This window comes from Macaca nemestrina, chromosome 14 (genome assembly GCF_043159975.1).
Source record: "Macaca nemestrina isolate mMacNem1 chromosome 14, mMacNem.hap1, whole genome shotgun sequence".
Classification (NCBI taxonomy): domain Eukaryota; kingdom Metazoa; phylum Chordata; class Mammalia; order Primates; family Cercopithecidae; genus Macaca; species Macaca nemestrina.
This window is the reverse complement of record NC_092138.1, coordinates 36365543-36388369: the sequence shown is the minus strand read 5'-3', so window position 1 is coordinate 36388369 and position 22827 is coordinate 36365543. Positions and strand designations below refer to the sequence as shown.

General features: G+C 48.4%; 1 long non-coding RNA gene and 2 pseudogenes across 4 annotated transcripts in view; 1 reads left to right on the top strand and 2 right to left on the bottom strand.

Moving 5' to 3' along the window:
- Positions 1 to 1673: 1673 nt before the first annotated feature.
- Positions 1674 to 2224, top strand: LOC105489139 (PRELI domain containing protein 3B pseudogene; annotated as a pseudogene).
- A 4204-nt stretch (positions 2225 to 6428) lies between these two features.
- The window catches only part of LOC105489181 (uncharacterized), a 28828-nt gene continuing 12429 nt past the window's right edge, over positions 6429 to 22827 (bottom strand). For all 4 annotated transcript variants that reach the window (XR_011612545.1, XR_011612544.1, XR_011612546.1 and 1 more), the window contains one exon: positions 6429 to 6930. This is a non-coding gene — a long non-coding RNA (uncharacterized lncRNA). The remainder of the gene's footprint in view (positions 6931 to 22827) is intronic.
- On the bottom strand, positions 7739 to 8212 carry LOC105489140 (small ribosomal subunit protein eS26 pseudogene; annotated as a pseudogene).

Here is a 22827-nt window from a genome sequence, read left to right as displayed (position 1 = left end):
GCACATAAACACTTTTTCCTCTTAGGCCTCTGGACCTGTGATGGGAGGGGCTGCCATGAAGACTTCTGACATTCCCTGAAGACATTTTCCCCATTGTCTTGGGGATTAACATTCAGCTCCTCATTAGTTATGCAAATTTCTGCATCCAGGTTGAGTTTCTCCTCAGAAAATGGGATTTTCTTTTCTATTGCATTGTCAGGTTGCAATTTTCCAATCTTTCATGCTCTGCTTCCTTTATAAACCTGAATGCCTTTAACAGCACCCAAGTCACCACTTGAATGCTTTGATGCTTAGAAATTTCTTCCACCAGATACCCTAAGTCATCTCTGTCAAATTCAAAGTTCCACAAATCTCTAGGGCAGGGGTAAAATGCTGCCAGTCTCTTTGCTAAAACATAACAAGAGTCACCTTTGCTCCAGTTCCCAGCAAGTTCCTCGTTTCCATCTGAGACCACCTTAGCCTGGACTTTATTGTCCATAATACTATCACCATTTTGGCCAAAGCCATTCAACAAGTCTCTAGGGAGTGCCAAACTTTCCCACATTTTCTTGTTTTCTTCTGAGCCCTCCAAACTGTTCCAATGTCTGTCTGTTACCCAGTTCCAAAGTCGCTTCCACATTTTTGGGTATCTACAGCAGTGCCCCACTCTACCAGTACCAATTTAATGTATGAGTCCATTTTCTTTTTTTTTTTTTTTTTTTTTTTTTTTTTTTTAAGACGGAGTCTCGCTCTGTCGCCCGGGCTGGAGTGCAGTGGCCGGACCTCAGCTCACTGCAAGCTCCGCCTCCCGGGTTCCCGCCATTCTCCTGCCTCAGCCTCCCGAGTAGCTGGGACCACAGGCGCCCGCCACCTCGCCCAGCTAGTTTTTTGTATTTTTAGTAGAGACGGGGTTTCACCGTATTAGCCAGGATGGTCTCGATCTCCTGACCTCGTGATCCGCCCGTCTCGGCCTCCCAAAGTGCTGGGATTACAGGCTTGAGCCACCGCGCCCGGCCATATGAGTCCATTTTCATGCTGCTGATAAAGACATACCTGAGACTGGGGAAAAAAAGAGGTTTAATGAACTTACAGTTCCAAATGGCTAAGGAGGCCTCGCAGTCTTGGCAGAAGGCAAGGAGGAGCAAGTCACGTCTCACGTGGATGGCGGCATGAAAAAAAGAGAGAGCTTGTGCAGGAAAACTCTGGTTTTTAAAACCATCAGATCTCATGAGAGTCATTCACTATCAGGAGAACAGTGCAGGAAAGCCCTGATCCATAATTCAATCACCTCCCAACAGGTTCCCCCCATGACATGTGGGAATTATGGGAGTTACAATTCAAGATGAGATTTGGGTGGGGACACAGCCAAAGCATATCACTGCTGTCAAACAAAGCTTAGAGATTTAATTGATAAAGAAACAACAAGCCCTTTTTAGATTCAGGCAGTTTATTACTGACAGAAATAGCAGATTGGCAAAGGTGCCAGTGCCCTGTGCCCATTTTCCCACCAGACAACACCAAAACAAAAGAGACCAGGTGATAATGCAACATGGGTGATGGGAGCTCTGTTTCTGCAGAGCCAGTTTCACACTAAGCAGTTTGATGGGTTGCTGGGGGTGGGGTAGGGACAGATATAGCCTCTTTGCCTAATTGTGCCCTAGCATTGCCCAGTCATTGCATAGGCTGCTGGAGCCATGAAGATTTGAACTTTGGAGCATCTCTTTGACCACCCATGAGAAACTGTTACAATAGCTGCAATGCAGAAATACCCAAACCCTATGAACTTGAGTGTAGTTGGAGTTGATGTGTTAGACAGACATACAGATCCCTCTGAAAAGTTGCGCAGCCACAGACTTAGCACAAATTGGGAACTACCTTCCATTGTGAAGTTTCTTATTGGTGCAAGAAACAACACATTTGTGTAAGAACATTTGGTAGTTGATCCTGTAGAGAAAACAGTGGAACAGGAATCTACCAATATTTCATTTACAAACATATTTTAAGTAGGTGAGAGGCTTATATACAAGTCACATCCTCAGGACCCAGAAAAAATCCTATTTTGACTCAGGAAGCCATAAGCACTGTGAAAGGAGTCAGCCTCGGCAATTACTTTGCAGGACTGATGGTAAGTATGTTATCTCCAAATGCTAATAAAGGGCAAGAAACAGAGGAATGCAGGCCAGGAGTGGTGGCTCACGCCTGTAATCCCAGCATCTTGGGAGGCCGAGGCAGGTGGATCACCTGAAATCAGGAGTTCAAGACCAGCTTGGCCAACATGGTGAAACCTCGTCTCTAATAAAAAGACAAAAATCTGCCAGGCGTGGAAGAACATGCCTGTAATCCCAGCTACTCAGGAAGCTGAGGCAGGAGAATCACTTGAACCCAGGAGGCGGAGGTTGTAGTGAGCCAAGATCATGCCATTGCACTCCAGCCTGGGCAACAGAGTGAGACTCCATCTCAAAAACAAACAAACAAACAAAAAAGGGCGGGTGCAGTGGCTCACACCTGTAATCCCAGCACTTTGGGAGGCTGAGACGGGCGAGTCACCTGAGGTCGGGAGTTTGAGACCAGCCTGGCCAACATGAAGAAACCCCATGTCTACCAAAAATACAAGCCAGGCGTGGTGGCCGGCGCCTGTCGTCCCAGCGACTCGGGAGGCTGAGGCAGGAGAATGCCGTGAACCCAAGAGGCAGAACTTGCAGTGAGCTGAGATCACACCACTGCACTCCAGCCTGGGCGACCGAGTGAGACTCCATCCCAAAAAAAAAAAAAAGAAGAAGCAGCAGCAGCAGCAGCAGAAGAAGCAGCAGCAGCAGAGGAAGGACTGGGTAATATATAAATTAAATTCTGAGACTGGTCAGGCTGGCTGGGCACAGTGGCTCACACCTGTAATCCCATCAGTTTGGGAGGCTGAGGCGGGTGGATCACCTGAGGTCAGGAGTTTGACACCAGCCTGGCTAACATGGAGAAACCCCATCTCTACTAACAATAGAAAATCAACTGGGCATGGTGGCACATGCCTGTAATCTCAACTATTTGGGAGGCTGAGGCAGGAGAATCGCTTGAACCTGGGAGGCGGAGGTTGCAGTGAGCTTAGATCGTGCATTGCACTCCAGCCTGGGCGACAAGAGCAAAACTCCATCTCAAAAAAAAAAAAAAAAAAATTCTGAGACTGAAGAATCGATGGCCTTAGCAAGAGGAAGCATAAGGACTCTGATGGCAGCAGCAGCATATGTGGAGAAATGATAATGAAGTTGCCCAGCAGTTTGAGGATTTCATGCTAAACGGTTTTATAGTAGTTTTATACCTTCAAGTATCAGAAAGAGGGGCATTTCAGGGTGGAAACTCTTCCATCTCACCATAGCCTCTGAGGAAGACAGGGAGATGGGAGAAATGGCCTCGCAGTATCTCCTCACAAGCCTCTCACTGTCTCATGTTCTGGGAGCATCATGAGGCAGTTTACCAAGACTTAGATCAACCTAGGTTAAGTCCTTTCTATGCGGTCTATATGGATACATGCAAGGTCATTAGGACACCTCACAGAGCAGTTTCCCTACTACTGCACTTCCTGACCTTTCTAAAAAAAATTAATTTATTTTTTTCTTTGAGATGGAGTCTTGCTGTGTCACCCAGGCTGGAACGTAGTGACACGATCTCGGCTCACTGCAACCTCCACCTCCCAGGTGCAAGTGATTCTCCTGCCTTAGCCTACGGAGTAGCTGAGATTACAGGCATGCGCCACCACACCTTGCTAATTTTTGTATTCTTAGTGGAGGGGGGGTTTCACCATGTTGGCCAGACTGGTTTTGAACTCCTGACCTCAGGCCAACCTCAGCCTCCCTAAGTGCTGGGATTATAGATATGAGCCACCATGCCCAGCGTGACCTTTTTTTTTTTGAGATGGAATGTCACTCTGTCGCCCAGGCTGGAGTGCAGTGGCATGATCTCGGGTCACTGCAAGCTCTGCCTCCCAGGTTCATGCCATTCTTCTGCCTCAACCTCCCAAGTAGCTGGGACTACAGGCGCCTGCCACCACGCCCAGCTAATTTTTTTGTATTTTTAGTAGAGATGGGGTTTCACCATGTTAGCCAGGATGGTCTCGATCTCCTGACCTCATGATCCGCCTGCCTCAGCCTGCCAAAGTGCTGGGATTACAGGCGTGAGCCTCCACGCCCGGCTGTGACCTTTTTTTTTTTTACAGCCAGTTAAGAACTCTTTTCAAAATACAGTCCACCCCATCAGATGCTTTAATTAAACAATTTTTTTTTTTTGGAGACAGGGTCTTGCTCTATTGCCCAGGCTGGAGTGCAGTGGTGCAATCTGGGCCCCCCACAACCTCTGCCTCCCAAGTTCAAGTGCCAAGATTCTTGTGCCTCAGCCTCCCAAGTATCTGGGATTACAGGCACACACCACCACTACTGGCTACTTTTTGTATTTTTAGTAGAGACGGGTTTTCACCGTGTTAGCCAGGCTGGTCTTAAACTCCTGCCCTCAAATGATCCACCTGCCCCAGCCTCCCAAAGTGCTGGGATTATAGGCATGAGCCACCCCGCCCAGCCGTATACAATTTTCTTAAATTTGTTCTAGGCAACGTAGATCCAACAGTTACATTTAGAGCAATCGCTAATTGAGAATTCTCAGATGAAGATTCCCTGCTGGTCAAGCTGAAGGTGGCTATAGCAGTCTGCAGACAAGAGCTGAGAGAGATCAATGGTCCCTCCCTGGCTTTTGTCTTCCCCAGCGGCCAAGGTTGCTGCTGTCCTGCCACAGCCGTGCTTGGCATGAGCAGTACCCCTGACAATTATGTCATCCTTTACCAGTCCTCCCCATGTCTCGCTCACACCATATGCCCAGATTTGTTCCCAGGTGGCTCAGCAGTTTCTTCCTAACATAACTGGAGCCACCCTAAAACATCTCCCACCGCCTGACATGTGGGCCACACTAGGAACACTTTAGAGCTGTCATCTCATATTCATGATTCTTATCATCATTATCTATAACTGCCCAAATCCAGAAAACTTAGCTGGACAGCAAAATAAACTCTATGTTAGCATCTCCCATTCCCTGGCTCTTCTTTGCTGCTCACAAATTCCAGTGGCCCAGTTTCCCACGGGAGAGCTGGAAGAGCAGAGGATTGAGGAGGTTTTTTTTTTTTTTTTTTTTTGAGACGGAGTCTCGCTCTGCCGCCCAGGCTAGAGTGCAGTGGCCCGATCTCGGCTCACTGCAAGCTCCACCTCCCGGGTTCGCCATTCTCCCACCTCAGCCTCCGAGTAGCTGGGACTACAGGCGCCCGCCACCACGCCCGGCTAGTTTTTTGTATTTTTTTTTTTTTAGTAGAGACGGGGTTTCACCATGTTAGCCAGGATGGTCTCCATCTCCTGACCTCGTGATCCACCCGCCTCGGCCTCCCAAAGTGCTGGGATTACAGGCTAGAGCCACCGCGCCCGGCCTTTGATTGAGGAGGTTTAATTACATAGCTGATTTGCCAAGACTGACCAGGGCCGGTGGCCTAACTCTGAGTCCCTGCATTCCCTTTGTTACTCAACTATGTAGTTAGCAGTTCAGGCACATGTGGTACGTTCCCTTGGCCTCATGTCCTAGAATTGCTAGAGCTAATTTGTAGACCCAGTCTTGACTTGTAGATGGATTGCCATGCCCTGTGCAATGGTGTATCCAGGTGGCTATGATCCTTACCTAGGAAGCTCAGGTCAAATCAGCTCATTGATTCCATTGATGTTTATTCTCAAAGGACTTTTTTCCACAGGCATCACATGGGTCATGAATGGAAGACATGGGTCTTGTGTAATTTGTTGCCATAATGTTTGTCTCCACAAAGCTTGAGACTTGATCATCCAGTTTTTCTGCAACCAGCCACCAGACTATAATGTCCACTCATTGGTTAATGTCATCAGTCAATGAAAATAAAACAAGGTACATTTTGGAAGCCTCTTTTAGAGCAAGCACCATAACTCACAACTCTGCCCAGTGAGCAAAAGTTCCTTTTTCTGTGTATAGTTTTAAGTAGTTTTCTTTGAAGCTGCACAGCTGTAGTAGCCAAGTGCACCTCTGTATTTAGGACCCCAAGACCGCTCCCAGGTTTGATTATCCACTGAAAGGACTGACGGCCGGGCGCGGTGGCTCAAGCCTGTAATCCCAGCACTTTGGGAGGCCGAGACGGGCGGATCACGAGGTCAGGAGATCGAGACCATCCTGGCTAACACCGTGAAACCCCGTCTCTACTAAAAATACAAAAAAAAAAAAAAAAAAAAAAACTAGCCGGGTGAGGTGGCGGGCGCCTGTAGTCCCAGCTACTCCGGAGGCTGAGGCAGGAGAATGGCGTAAACCCGGGAGGCGGAGCTTGCAGTGAGCTGAGATCCGGCCACTGCACTCCAGCCCGGGCTACAGAGCGAGACTCCGTCTCAAAAAAAAAAAAAAAAAAAAAAGAAAGGACTGACAATACTCGGCATACAGGCATACTCACAACTAAGATTTATTACAATGAAACGATACAAAACACAGTCTGCAAAGGGAAAAGGCATGTGGGCAAAGTATGGGGAATAACGTCTGCAAGATTCCAAGAGTCTTCTCCAGTGGAATCGCATAGGACAAGCATAAGTCTCCCATCAACAATTTGCGGCCTTTTACTATGGGCCCTCTCACTCTAGGTTCTCACTGAACTCACCAAGGCAGTTCAGTCCTTGGTTTCAGAGGCACTACCTGGGACAGTCAGTCCCAAACAGTTTGATTTACCTATGACATCAGCTTCATGAGTACGGACAGCATCTGTAGGCATTCTGCAGGAAAGGGCAGGTGGCAGGTTACTTACCCCCTCCTAGGCAGTGTGGTCAGGTTGAGCATAGGCTCAATAGTTAGTTTGAATTCAAAGCATTCACAGCAGCTTGAAAAGGCAGCACAATGGAGTTTTCTTTCAGGAAGCGGGAAGGCTTTGTTCTGAAAAACAAAGACCATTAACACCCTTCACCAGCCCATCTCCCCAGGTGCCCGGATTTTGTTTTTTCCCCCGTTGTTACAAAATCAGTTGCGTTCCATTCAACAATCAAGACATTTAAAAAATCATCTCCCACTCTTTTTTTTTTTTCTTTTTTCTTTTCTTTTTTTTTTTTTTGAGACGGAGTCTCGCTCTGTCGCCCAGGCTGGAGTGCAGTGGCGCGATCTCGGCTCACTGCAAGCTCCGCCTCCCGGGTTCACGCCATTCTCCTGCCTCAGCCTCCCGAGTAGCTGGGACTACAGGCGCCCACAACCGCGCCCGGCTAATTTTTTGTATTTTTAGTAGAGACGGGGTTTCACCGTGGTCTCGATCTCCTGACCTTGTGATCCGCCCGCCTCGGCCTCCCAAAGTGCTGGGATTACAGGCGTGAGCCACCGCGCCCGGCTTTTTTTTTTCTTTTTTGAGACAGAGTTTCACTCTTGTTGTCCAGGCTGCAGTGCAGTGGCACCATCTCGGCCCACCGCAACCTCCGCCTCCTGGGTTCAAGCGATTCTCCTGCCTCAGCCTTCCCAAGTAGCTCACCTCGGCCTCCCAAAGTGCTGGGATTACAGGCATAAGCCACTGTGCCCGGCCATTAAAATCATCATCTACTCTTATCCAGACTTTTCATCTGAAAGGGTTGTATGCAACAGCCACAAAAGCATTTTCACAGAAAAACATTTTAATACAGTTTAACCAGAAAGACACATCATGTTCAGAATTATTCAGTAAAAAAATTCTTAAATTAAAAAATTTTTAAAAATTTTTTTAATTTTTTTTTTTTTTTTAAGTACAATTTCCATTTTATTTTTCTCCAGAGAATAGTCTGTCTCAGTCTTTAAGGACTCAGCTCCTTACATGGGCTTTGGTGGGGGACGTGGGGCAGCACCCGCAGGTCTAAATCGGGAAGGGGGTGTTCGGTCCTTGCGGGCTTCACGAGATCGATTCCTGACTACTTTGCTGTGAATTGCACAACTCACACAGTAATGCAGCTTCACATACAGCTTGGGAAGCACATAGGCATCAAAGACGCTCGCTTCAGAAATGTCCCTGACCGCTGCGGCCTCCACTATGTTTCGAATGACGAATTTCTTAATGGCCTTGTCCTTGGGCACGCATCGGGCACAGTTAGTGCAGCGAATAGGCTGCACATGGCCGCGGCCCTTTTTGGCACGACCGTTGTTCCTTCTTTTCTTTGTCATTTTGGACGTAAGGACCGAAGAAAGGAGAAAAAATTTTTTAATTTTTAAACATTTAAAAAATAGGGGCCGGGCACAGTGGCTCATGCCTGTAATCCCAGCACTTGGGGAGGCTGAGGCGGGCAGATCACCTGAGGTCGGGGGTTCGAGACCAGCGAACATGGAGAAACCCCATCTCTACTAAAAATACAAAATTAGCCGGGCGTGGTGGCGCATGCCTGTAATCCCAGCTATTCAGGAGGCTAAGGCAGGAGAATCACTTGAACTCAGGAGGCAGAGGTTGCAGTGAGCCGAGATTGCACCATTGTACTCCAGCCTGGGCAACAAGAGCAAAACTCTGTCTCAAAAAAAAAAAAAAAAAAAAAATTGGGTTTACACAACTTTCCACTTCTTTTTCATCCTGATCACTTATCCAGGTAGCAGCCTTGAAGTGATCAATCACTTTCTCGGGACAGCTGCATTTAATCACTAAATTAAGGTGCCTTAGTAAGTTGTGTGTGTCAGAGGCATTTGAACCAGACCAACTCCATGTTGAATAGGGGCTGGTAAAATAAGGCTGAGACCTACTGGGCTGCATTCTCAGAGAGTTAACGCATCCTAAGTCACAGGATAACATAGGGGGTCAGCACAAGATATAGGTCATAAAGACCTTGCTGATAAAACAGGCTACAGCAAAGACGCCGGCTAAAACGCACCAAAACCAAGATGGCAATGAATGTGACCTCTGGTCGTCCTCACTGCTACACTCTCACCAGCGCCATGACAGTTTACAAATGCCATGGCAACATCAGGAAGTTACCCTATATGGTCTAAAAAGGGGAAGCATAATCCACTCCTTGTTTAGCATATCATGAAGAAACAACCATAAAAATGGGCAACCAGCAGCCCTTGGGGCTGTTCTGTCTATGGGGTAGCCATTCTTTTATTCCTTTACTTTCTTAATAAACTTGCTTTCACTTTATGGACTCGCCCTCAATTCTTTCTTGCGCGAGATCCAACAACCCTCTCTTGGGGTCTGGACTTGGACCCCTTTCCTGTAACATGTATACCAGGAGAACGGAAGTAGAGACAAGGTATCAGTTCACTGTTGCAAACTGCATCTAATACCAAAAGCCAAATGCAAGAAGCCAGCAGCAGTAAGATGGCCCTGAGACAGGGTCCAGAGTCTGATCTCTCAGTACTGGGTGGAAGGGTCACACTTGCCGAGATGTGCCCTCCCACAGTGTGCAGCTTTAGCAGGAATCATTACTTAGAAATGCAAACAGTCTCTGTAACAGAAACAAAGAGCCAATGAGCAGATCAATTTCAGATGGTCCCATCAGAAATAAGCCCTTTTCTGTAGGCAATTGTGACCCAGCTGGTCTGGCCAGCATCCATGATGTTTTCTCAACTTTGTCTTTCGAGTCTTAAATCTGCAACTGTCCCCGAGCCTGAGTTTTGTTTTTTTTTTTTTTGTTTTTTTTTTTTTGAGACGGAGTCTCGCTCTGCCGCCCAGGCTGGAGTGCAGTGGCCGGATCTCAGCTCACTGCAAGCTCCGCCTCCCGGGTTCACGCCATTCTCCTGCCTCAGCCTCCCGAGTAGCTGGGACTACAGGCGCCGCCACCTCGCCCGGCTAGTTTTTTGTATTTTTAAAGTAGAGACGGGGTTTCACCGTGTCAGCCAGGATGGTCTCAATCTCCTGACCTCGTGATCCGCCCGTCTCGGCCTCCCAAAGTGCTGGGATTACAGGCTTGAGCCACCGCGCCCGGCCTGAGTTTTGTTTTTTAAGCAGAGCAACTTTGTCAAATTTGGTTTGTCTTAGCTAACTAACAAGCAAGCCAGCCCAGAAAACTGGTCAGTTACAAACTTTCTCTGAAAATAAAACAAAACTGGATGAGGTCTCTATCTTCTTTTATGTCCTTGGGAGCATGACCTTGTAACCATGTGGTAGTACTTTCTTCTTTTTTTTTTTTGGGGGGGGAGACGGAGTCTTACTCTGTCACTCAGGCTGGAGTGCAATGGTGGGATCTCAGCTTACTGCGACCTCTGCCTCCTGGTTTCAATCTATTCTCCTGCCTCAGCCTCCCCAGTAGCTGGGACTACAGGTGTGTGCCACCATGTCCAGCTAATTTTTGTATTTTTAGTAGAGACAGGGTTTCACAATGTTGGCCAGACTGGTCTCGAACTCCTGACCTCAAATGATGCGCTCATCTCAGCCTCCCAAAGTGCTGCAATTACAGGCATGAGCCATCATGCCCAGCCACCACGTGGTGGTACTTTCTTTTGGTCTCTGCCATTTTACAATAGTGGGCCGGGTTCAATCCTGGCTTAGGAAATGAGTACTTTCTGATTGATATCTGTGTGACCTTTACCATTTGTTGATTCTCTTCCCCTGTATGAACAATGTCTGGCTTCCCTTCTTAACCTTCTTAAATTTTCCTTTCTGGCTGGGTATGGTGGCTTACGCCTGTAATCCCAGTACTTTGGGAGGCTGGTCTCCAACTCCTGACCTCAGGTGATCCACCCACATCGGCCTCCCAAAGTGCTGGGATTACAGGCGTGAGCCACAACCCCTGGCCTCATTCTTTTCTTTTTTTTTTTTTGAGATGGAGTCTTGCTCTGTCACCTGGGCTGGAGTGCAGGGGCATGATCTTGGCTTACTGCAAGCTCCACCCCCCAGGTTCACGCCATTCTCCTGCCTCAGCCTCCCGAGTAGCTGGGACTACAGGTGACTGCCACCTCACCTGGCTAATTTTTTGTATTTTTAGTAGAGATGGGGTTTCACCATGTTAACCAGGATGGTCTTGATCTCCTGACCTCATGATCCTCTCACCTTGATCTCCCAAGTGCGGGGATTACAGATGTGAGCCACCATGCCCGGCCCTGGCCTCATGCGTTGATCTATTTGATTTTAGGTGGTTTGGTTTATGGGGACCCTGGGTGAAGAGCATACTCCAAACTGTTAGTATTATCCTCCTGATAGTAATAATAATAGTCTCCCTGGTGCACTGTATTGTCCCAAAGGTTTTAGATGTTTACATGCAGCCATCTCTAGAATGTCAAATTGTCTCTGTTCAACTAGAATGACAAGAGCTGAAAGAAATGTGTGACCATGAGGACACCGTAACCTATAAATGACACACTGAGACCGGAAACCCAAAATGATGGTAACAGAAAGTGGTGCTAAGGCCCTAAGTTTTGGTCACATTGTCACCTAAGTGAGAACCTGACCAAAAAGTGGTAATTTTTTTAAACAAAATTATGGCAGGCCATTGTTTTGGACTGAGCTCATGCGCTAGGCCCCAACAAACCAAACCAAACAAAAATGGAGTTGCTCGTGTTAAATGTGACATAATCAAATTAAGACTTTAAGGAAACACATAGATCCTAGAACAGACCAGGTTTTGTTTTTCTCCTGTAAACAGGATGTTCCAGTGTAAGGAGGCACCCCCTACTGAGTCCTTGTTCCCACCTTGCAAAGCCCACAGTGTTCTGTTTCCCAGTGAGTTTCAATACCAAATAAGTACATTTATGATGGTGATAGTGACATCAATGACTCAAGTTTTGGTCAATCTCTAAAAATTGAGAAAACGACCAAAAGGGGGTAATTGTTAAAGCAAACTAAAGATGGCCTGAGAAGGACTCTGTACTTCTGTATTTGAGTCCTTGTGGTCAAACTGCAACCTAACTAAACAGGTAGACAAGATTGAAAACTAGCCTTAGGCCGGGCGCGGTGGCTCAAGCCTGTAATCCCAGCACTTTGGGAGGCCAAGACGGGCGGATCACAAGGTCAGGAGATCGAGGCCATCCTGGCTAACACGGTGAAACCCCGTCTCTACTAAAAAATACAAAAAACTAGCCGGGCGAGGTGGCGGGCGCCTGTAGTCCCAGCTACTCGGGAGGCTGAGGCAGGAGAATGGCGTAAACCCGGGAGGCGGGGCTTGCAGTGAGCTGAGATCCGGCCACTGCACTCCAGCCTGGGCGACACAGCGAGACTCCGTCTCAAAAAAAAAAAAAAAAAAAAGAAAACTAGCCTTGGCCTATCCCAGCAACCACACTTCAACCACTCATACACTGCGGAGTGTTCAAATTGTGTTCAAATAAGACAAACGCAGAGCTGTAACCAATCCACTTAAGGACCTCACCTCTGATTTCTGTAGTCACTTCTCTTTTTTGTCTGTAAATTTGTTCTGACCATGAGGCATCCCTGGAGTCTCTCTGAATTTCTGCTGTGATTCTGGGGACTACCCGATTCATGAATCATTCATTGCTCAATTAAATTATTATTACTTTTTTTTTTTTTTTTTTGAGACGGAGTCTTGCTCTGTCGCCCAGGCTGGAATGCAGGGACGTGATCTCGGCTCACCACACCCGACCTTCTCTTTTATTTATTTATTTATTAATACGAAGTTTTGCTCTTGTTGCCCAGGTTAGAGTGCAATTTCAGCTCACTGCAACCTCTACCTCCCAGGTTCAAGCGATTTTCCTGCCTCAGCCTCCCACGTAGCTGGGATTACGTGCCTGGCTAATTTTTGTATTTTTAGTAGAGATGGGGGTTTCTCCATGATGGCCAGGCTGGTCTCGAACTCCTGACCTCAGGTGATCCACCCACCTCGGGCCTTCCAAAGTTCTGAGATTACAGGCATGAGCCACCATGCTCGGCCATGTACTACCATCTGATACATGTAAAGGACAGGTGTGAGCCACTGCCCTGGCTGCAAATTGATATACTTCTAAATAATAGTCTAATTTTGAATATATTGAAGTACATTATGCTTTTTACAAATATAAAGAATCGGACTAGGCGCAGTGGCTCACACCTATAATCCCAGCACTTTGGGAGGCCGAGGCAGGAGGACCAGCTGAGGTCAGGAGTTTGAGACCAGCCTGGCCAACATGGCGAAATCCTGTCTCTACTAAAAATACAAAATTAGTCAGGTGTGGTGGTGCATGCCTGTAATCCCAGCTACTCAGGAGGCTGAGGCAGGAGAATTGCTTGAACCTGGGAGGCAGAGGTTGCAGTGAGTCCAGATTGAGCCACTGCACTCCAGCCTGGGAGACAGAACAAGACTCCATCTCAAAAAAGAAACCCAAAAGCCCATAGGTGGATAAAAAGATTAAGGCAATTCTTTTAGTAGTGCAAACATGATTGTCAGTGATGAATGGCACCTTGGGAGGTAACCTCAGAGGAGGAGAAGGTATTGATGGGACCACTTGCCTAAGAGTGGAGGAAAGCACTGCGAAGGGTGACCATGGTAACCAAAGAGAAGCAGAGAAGGCGAAGGTGTTTCCAAGACAGGAGAGCACTGTGGTCTTGAAGCATTCCCTGGTGAAAGTGGTTGAGGAGACAGCTTTGAGCTGCTGGCAGCCAGATGTGTTATCAATGACTTAGCTGGCCAGAAGGACAGGGAAAGAGAACTTGCTGACAGTGGGATTGATTGAGCGAGCAGTCTCGGGGGGCACAAAACTATTAGAGATTCTTGATTACATTGAGTCAGCCAAGAAAACCTTCAAAACATTTACACTTCAGACAAATAGAGAATCTCGGAAGTCTCTCTGAACCTATTCTGGTTTGAGGGGCTGACCAGTTTTAAAAACAGAATCTGGGCCGGGCGCAGTGGTTCACACCTGTAGTCCCAGCACTTTGGGAGGCCGAGGTGGGCAAATTGCCTGAGGAGTTCGAGACCAATCTGGCCAACATGGTGAAACCCCATCTCTGCCGGGCGCAGTGGCTCACGCCTGTAATCCCAGCACTTTGGGAGGCCGAGGCGGGCGGATCACAAGGTCAGGAGATCGAGACCACGGTGAAACCCCATCTCTACTAAAAATACAAAAAATTAGCCGGGCGCGGTGGTGGGCGCCTGTAGTCCCAGCTACTCGGGAGGCTGAGGCAGGAGAATGGCGTGAACCCGGGAGGCGGAGCTTGCAGTGAGCCGAGATCGCGCCACTGCACTCCAGCCTGGGCGACAGAGCGAGACTCCGTCTCAAAAAAAAAAAAAAAAAAAAAAGAAACCCCATCTCTATTAAATATACAAAAAAATAGCTGGGTGTGGTGGTGTGCGCCTGTAATCCCAGCTACTTGGGAGGCTGATGCAGGGGAAGTGCTTGAACCAGGGAGGTGGAGGTTGCAGTGAGCCGGAATCGTGCCACTGCACCCCAGTCTGGGCAACAGATTGAGACTCTGTCTCAAGGAAAAAAAAAAACAAAAACCATCTGTACTAAAAATATTTTTTAAATTAGCCAGATGTGGTGACAGGTGCCTGTAATCCCAGCTACTTGGGAGGTTGAGGCAGGAGAATTGCCTGATCTGGGAAGACAGAGGTTGTAGTGAGCCAAGATGATGCCATTGTACTCCAGCCTGGGCAAAAAGAACAAAACTCGTCTCAAAAAATAAATATAGCCGGGCATGGTGGCTCAAGCCTGTAATCCCAGCACTTTGGGAGGCCGAGACGGGCGGATCACGAGGTCAGGAGATCGAGACCATCCTGGCTAACACGGTGAAACCCCGTCTCTACTAAAAATACAAAAACTTAGCCGGGCGAGGTGGCAGGCGCCTGTAGTCCCAGCTACTCGGGAGGCTGAGGCAGAAGAATGGCGTAAACCCGGGAGGCGGAGCTTGCAGTGAGCTGAGATCCGGCCACTGCACTCCAGACTGGGTGACAGAGCGAGACTCCGTCTCAAAAAAAAAATAAAAATAAAAAAATAAATAAATAAATATAAAAAAGAGAGAATCTGTGACATACGACAGAGAAGATGGATAATTAGTCAACAAAAGAAACATTATACAAGGCAATTACCACTATCCAGAAAAATATCATAAAGGTTGATAGGCAAATCTCTGATACTAGAGCAGAAACAGAGAAAGTCACACATACACTAGATGCACTCCAGCAAGAGCCCAGTGTATTCACCCTCAGTTGCTACAAGTCAAGGTCGTCCCTTCTGCACCACCTCCAAACACACTGCTCTATCCCTCCAACATGCTACCTGGTGGAACATAGTCACAACAGCCTTGGCCTCGATCTTCCTCAAGGATAAGTGGATCACATTAGATTTTTTAAAACAAAGAGGCATAGGGAGATTTGACTCCAAAAGAGGAAGTAGGAGATGTGATGATGAAAGCAAAAGATTAAAACAATGTGAGGAAAGTGTCATGACCCAAGAAATGAGGAGAGCCTCCAGAAACTCGAAAAGGCAAGGAAATTGATCCTCCCCCACAGCCTCTGGAGGGAGTGCAGTCCTGCCAACACCTTGATTTCAGCCCAGTGAAGCTCATTTTGGACTTCTTTCAGAACTGCAAGACAATAAATTTATGTCATTTTAAGTCACTAAATTTGTAACAGTGACAATAAGAAAGTAATACACCCAGTAGCCAGACGCTGTGGCTCATGCCTATAATCCCAGCACTTTGGGAGGCCAAGGTGGGCGGATCACGACGTCAAGAGATCGAGACCATCCTGTTCAACATGGTGAAACCCCATCTCTACTAAGAATACAAAAATTAACTGGGAGTGGTAGCACATGCCTGTAGTCCCAGCTGCTCAGGAGGCTGAGGCAGGAGAATCGCTTGAACCTGGGAGGTGGAGGTTGCAGTGAGCCAAGATCACACCATTGCACTCCAGCCTGGGCGACAGAGCAAGACTCCATCTCAAAAAAAAAAGTAATATATCCAGTTTACTTCTTTTTTTTTTTTTTTTTTTTTGAGACTGAGTCTGGCTCTGTTGCCCAGGCTGGAGTGCAGTGGCCGGATCTCAGCTCACTGCAAGCTCCGCCTCCCGGGTTTACGCCATTCTCCTGCCTCAGCCTCCCGAGTAGCTGGGACTACAGGCGCCCGCCACCTCGCCCGGCTAGTTTTTTTTGTATTTTTTAGTAGAGATGGGGTTTCACCGTGTTAGCCAGGATGGTCTTGATCTCCTGACCTCGTGATCCGCCCGTCTCAGCCTCCCAAAGTGCTGGGATTACAGGCTTGAGCCACCGCGCCCGGCCTGTATTTTTTAGTAGAGACGGGGTTTCACCGTGTTAGCCAGGATGGTCTCGATCTCCTGACCTTGTGATCCGCCCGTCTCAGCCTCCCAAAGTGCTGGGATTACAGGCTTGAGCCACCGTGCCCGGCTCAGTTTACTTCTTTCTTGGATATACCATTTCCATTAAAAAATGATGCTTGCTCAACATTACCTCCTTTGTTGATGTTTTCATTTTTGATCCATCGAAATATGGACATGTCAGAATATAACAATACCTGCTGATGCTTTGTTAGCTTCTAAGTGTCCAAAAGCACTCACTAACAAGCCAACAACTGCTGCTTAAATGGAGTATACCAGGCAGCAGTGTCAGGCAAATGCTGTGCCCAAAACCCCATATGGCACTTACTGCCTATTGCCACAGGCTCCAGTCAGCATAACTGTCAGTCACCATCACTTGCAGATGAAAAGGCTCATTAAAACTGTTTCAAATGAGAGGTCAGTCTCAACAGCCTGCTGGATAGTCTCCTTAAGCACTCCTCTTTCTTCTAGCTCCTTCATCAGTATAGTGATATTATCCCCTCTCCTCCCTTCCTTCTGGCATCCTGTACTGTTTTATTAGCATGAAGGTAAGCTCTTCATACTAATATTCATCCCATAATCACTGTTTTGATTATGGCATTTCCCCACTGGGAACATTCCTTACAATCAAAAGAAGTGTTATACATACTTAACACTTCTGTTCTTACAATATATTCAGCAGTATCAGTTACAACCATTTGGGTATGTGAACTGTTCACCAAATAAAACGTAATACAGTAAGTTTCAAGGTCCACAATGGTATGGCCTCTTCTACTACAGACAAAAATATTAATTTTGGCAGGAGTTGGAAATCTGGCAGGTCATGGTAGCTTCATCAGAAACATGCAGTCCTTTCCTTTGTAAGAGGCATCAGTTCTTAGACTGCTGGGGGGCTTCAGTGTAGTAAATCTATCCACCTAGTCCCCATTCTTTTTTTTTTTTTTTTTTTTTTTGAGACGGAGTCTCGCTCTGTTGCCCAGGCTCTCTTCAGGGAGTGCAAGGCAGTGCAGAAGACACCAGCAGTGGGGTTGACTGGAGCAGAGTGGACATTTCTTTCCTTAACGGAACAGAGGTCAGGGGAAGAGAGAGGAAGAGATCAGGGGGTGTGACAGGAGCAGTTCCACACCAGTAAGCACAGTGTTGGACTTACATTCAGATTTAAGTTGCCTTCTGCTCAGCATCTACAAACTTTTTTTTTTCTTCTTTTTTTTTTTGAGGAGTTTTGCTTTTGTTGCTCAGGCTGGAGTCCACTGGCGTGATCTTGGCTCACTGCAAGCTCCGCCTCCCGGGTTCACGCCATTCTCCTGCCTCGGCCTCCCAAGTAGCTGGGATTACAGGCGCCCACCACCACACCTGGCTAATATTTTGTATTTTTAGTAGAGACGGGGTTTCTCCATGTTGGGCAGGCTGGTCTCGAAATCCTGATCTCAGGTAATCCACCCACCTCGGCCTCCCAAAGTGTACGGCACCCGGCCAAGCATCTACAAACTTTTACAACTAAGACACCATCAGGCAGCTGCTTCAATCCTACCACTGTAAATCTCTTGTTTTTTGAGTTTTGTTGTTTTTGTTTTTATTTTTGTTTTTGAGACAGTGTATTACTCTGTTGTATATTACTCTGTTGCCCAGGCTGGAGTGCAGTGGTACGATCTCAACTCACTGCAACCTCAACCTCCTGGGCTCAAGCGATCCTCCCACCTCAGCCTCCGAAGTAGCTGAGACCACAGGTGTGTGCCACTACACCCAGCTAATTTTTTAAAAAAATTTTTGTAGGCCAGGTGCAGTGGCTCATGCCTGTAATTCCAGCATTTTGGAATGTGGAGGCAGGCAGATCACCTGAGGTCGAGAGTTCGAGACCAGCCTGACCAACATGGAGAAACCCCATCTCTACTAAAAATACAAAATTAGCTGGGCACGGTGGTGCATGTCTGTAATCCCAGCTACTCTGGAGGCTGAGGCAGGAGAATCGCTTCAACCTGGGAGACGGAGGTTGCAGTGAGCCGAGATCGCACCATTGCACTCCAGCCTGGGAAACAAGAGCGAAACTCCATCTCAAAAAAAAAAAAAATTGTAGAGATAGTGTTTTGCCATGTTGCCCAGGCTTGTGTCAAACTCCCGGGCTCAAGTGATCTGCCCGCCTCAGCCTCCCAAAGTGCGAGGAATACAGGTGTGAGCCACCGACCCCAGCCTCTAAATCTCCAAATATTCACTGACGGGTAGTATGTACTATCAGATCCTGGGAAATCTTTTCATCTAACCCAGCCCACACAGTCTAGTAACAACTAGGACACTGGGAAGAAACTTAATCCTCCCAATTCACTGCTTGGACAAGAGCATGCACTACAAGATCCCAGGGAGTCTTATCATGGCCCTTAATCTGGCCCGCATCCCTCTTTCTTCCAAAAAGTCTTCGTGACCTTACCAGGCTCAGGTGAAAGGAGCTGGGCACATTCCTCAGCCCCTGGGCTCGAAACTCCCTGAGCCCAGTACAAACACCACCTGGAAAGTCTCCGATAAGGAGACAGCCGTTCAAGGTTACTGAAAGCGCGGGAGCCAAAAGAATTTCTTTGTTCCCCTGCAACTTTTGGGCTATAAAAAGCAAACGCTCGCATTGATCGGGGCCCTCTTGTATACTGTGTAAAGGAGGGACCAGGTTCGAATTTGTAGTAAAGATCCTTGCCGCTTGGCTTTGACTCTGGACTCTGGTGGTCTTCTTTGGGGAACAAACGGTCTGGGCATAACATCTGGGGGCTCGTCCGGGATTCCCCAAGCCCACCAGACCCCTGGTCAACGGATCTGCTAAGATCGATCTACTGATAGGTGAGCTGGCTCGTCTCCGTTTGTCTGTCTGTGTCTGTGTGTCTGTTCTGAATCTGAATCTGTGACTCACGAGGTCTGAAACTGAGGCTGGCACAGTCCTGGCGGACGCGCTATAGGACGGCCAGTGGAGACCGGTGGGAGACGTCCCCTGGCTCTCTTCTGATTTAAATTGCGATCTGAGTTGCCGGAGCGCGTTCGCGATCCAGGCAACAGCTGACTCTGACCCCGGTCTCCGGGTGCGCGCTTGCGGTCTGAATTGCCCCGGTCCCCGGGCTCCCGGCTTCCGGCGCCGCGCTCCTGGCCCCGGTCCCCTGGCTTCCGGCGCCGCGCTCCCGGCCCCGGTCCCCGGGCTGCCGAGGCGCGCCTGCCACTAGCTATCATTAATAAGTCAGATCAGATTTCCTCTATAGGGATTCTAACCCACATTCCTTTACAGGAAGAGACACAGAAAGTGAGACTGGGGAGAGGGAGAAAGTGAGAAGGGAAATCGGAAAGAGAAAGGGGAGGAAACGGCAGACGTGGAGAGTCAGAGAGAGAGACAGAAAGAAAGAGACTGAGTGTGAAGGAGAAAGGACACAGGATGACAGAGAGAAAGAGAGCGCACGCGAATGAAATAGCGGGAGAGAGCAGGCGGAGGGGAGGCGGCCGGCACTCACGGGCCCGCTGATAGGGAAAATAACTTTGAAGGGCCGGCAGGGCGGACACGAGGGCGCACTTCACGGACTAGCCCCCCCCAGCCGCCTGACTCCACGGTGGCTTTACCCCTTCGGGAAATAGGACCCCCAGATGACACAGGAATCCCCAGGCTCCAGTACTGGCCATTCTCCACCAGTGATGTGTATAACTGGAAGACTCAGAGTGCTCGGTTTTCAGACAACCCCAAAGATTTACTGGCTTTACTAGATAGTGTCATGTTCACCCACCAGTCCACTTGGGATGATTGTCAGCAGCTCCTCCGAATCTTGTTTACCACGGAGGAGCGAGAGAGAATACAGGTAGAAGCTAGAAAGCTGTTCCCAGGGGACGACGGTCAACTGACTGCCAACCCCGACCTCATAAACGCGACCTTTCCTCTGACCAGGCCGGCGTGGGACTACAACACGGCAGAAGGTAGGGGACGGCTACGCCTTTATTGCCAGACTCTAATGGCAGGTCTCCGGGCAGCTGCTCGCAAGCCCACTAATTTGGCTAAAGTATATTCTATTCTGCAAGAAAAGACAGAGAGCCCAGCCACCTACTTAGAAAGATTAATGGAAGCTTTTAGACAATACACCCCCATAGATCCAGAGGCTCCAGGAAGTCAGGCAGCTGTTGTAATGTCTTTCGTAAATCAGGCAGCCCCAGATATTAAAAGAAAACTCCAAAAATTAGAAGACTTAGAAGGAAAGCGGATCCAAGACCTCCTTCAGATAGCCCAGCGGGTTTACAATAACAGAGATACTCCAGAGGAAAGGCAATTTAAGGCCACTGAAAAAATGACCAAGGTCCTGGCAGCAGTGGTACAGAAAGAGCATCTACAGCCAGAGTACACCCAACCCAGGCGGCCCCCCAGGCATGATAATCTGAGAAAAGACCAATGTGCCTACTGCAAGGAGGCTGGCCACTGGGTAAGAGACTGCCCCAAAAAGAAACAACGAGGACAGGGACCCCCTAGGTCTACACCCGTGCTAGTCACTCAAGATGAAGACTAGGGAAGATGGGGTTTGGATCCTCTCCCCGAACCTAGGGTAACTTTGCAAGTGGAGGGGTCCCTGGTCCAGTTCTTGGTCGATACGGGGACACAGCACTCAGTCTTAGTTAAAACTAATGGAAAATTATCCTCCAGGTCCTCGTGGGTACAAGGGGCCACAGGAGTTAAGAAATACCCATGGACCACACAAAGAACAGTAAACCTCGGAGCCAAGAATGTAACCCATTCTTTCCTGGTCATCCCTGAGAGCCCCTGTCCCCTATCAGGGAGAGACCTGCTAACTAAAATGGGAGCACAGATCCATTTCCTCCCTGAGGGGCCCGTCGTGACAAACTCCCACAATCAACCTGTGTCCGTCCTGACTATAACCCTAGAAGATGAATACCAGCTCCACCAGGAGCAAACGGCCCCTGACCAGGACATAGCAACCTGGCTCCAGCAATATCCAGAAGCTTGGGTGGAAACGGTGGGCTTAGGACTAGCAAAACACCGTCCGGCTTTATTTGTTGAACTTAAACCTGGGGCAGACCCCGTGCGGGTACGCCAATACCCGATGCCCCTAGAGGCCAAGAAAGGAATTGCCCCGCATATCCGCCGGCTCCTTGACCAAGGGGTCCTTCGCTCATGCCACTCACCCTGGAATACTCCGTTGTTGCCAGTACGAAAACCTAATAGTGGAGAATACAGACCTGTACAAGACTTAAGAGAAATCAATAAGAGGGTTGTGGATATACATCCAACTGTGCCTAACCCATATACCCTCCTGAGTACCCTAAACCCTAAACATCAATGGTACACCGTTTTAGATTTAAAAGATGCTTTCTTCAGTTTGCCTTTAGCCCCTCAGAGCCAAAAGCTCTTCGCCTTCGAGTGGAATGACCCTGATAGAGGCATAAGTGGCCAACTGACATGGACCAGACTGCCGCAAGGATTCAAAAACTCTCCTACCCTGTTCGATGAGGCCCTCCATGAAGACCTGGGATAACTTTCCTGCCCCCAACGACCTTAAACCCTGCTTCGCTGCTGCCCAACCCGGACCTAGACGCCCCACTCCACGACTGCACCGAGATACTAGCTCAGGTGCACGGAGTTCGAGAAGACCTGCAGGACCGCCCACTTCCTGACGCCGACCTCGTCTGGTTCACTGATGGGAGCAGCTTCATGCATCAGGGCCAGAGGTACGCTGGAGCGGCAGTGACTTCAGAGACTGAGGTAATCTGGGCGGAACCCCTGCCCCCGGGGACATCGGCCCAGAAGGCCGAACTGATAGCGCTCACCCAAGCTCTTACCTTAGGGGTGGGGAAAAAGCTGACGGTATATACAGACAGCCGATATGCTTTTGCAACAGCGCATATACATAGGTCCATTTACAGGGAGCGGGGGTTACTGACGGCTGAAGGAAAGGAGATAAAAAAAACAAGCAAGAAATCCTAGCCCTGCTAACAGCCCTATGGAGGCCAGAAAAGTTAGCCATTGTGCATTGCCCAGAGCATCAGAAACTAACTACTCCAACTGCTCAAGGCAACTTTCTGGTGGACCAAACTGCAAGAAAGGTGGCGAAGGCTCCCAGCCAACTCCTTGCACTCCAGCTCCCTGACCCAGGCCCCCGGGACTTGCCATATTTCCCTGATTATTCAGAACAAGATCTCCAGTGGATTGACAAGCTTCCCCTGAAACAGATCCAGAATGGGTAGTGGACTGATACTAATGACCAAACCATCCTACCAGAAAAATTAGGACAACAAGTGTTAGAACACATCCACCGAACCACCCACCTGGGTGCTCGGCGGATGATAGACCTGATCAGACGCTCTAAGCTCAAATTCAGACATACAGCCGAGATGGCCAGCAACATCGTGACAAGTTGCAAAGTCTGCCAGCTTAACAACGCCTACCCCCAATCCCAGGCTGCAACGGGAACAAGGCTCAGGGGAACCAGGCCCGGTATCTACTGGGAAGTAGATTTTACTGAGATAAAGCCAGGAAAATACGGGTATCGGTACTTACTTGTCTTTGTAGATACTTTTTCAGGGTGGACTGAAGCATTCCCCACCAAGAAAGAAACTGCTCAGGTTGTAGCAAAGAAAATCCTGGAAGATATCCTCCCCAGGTATGGCTTCCCCGTCCAGA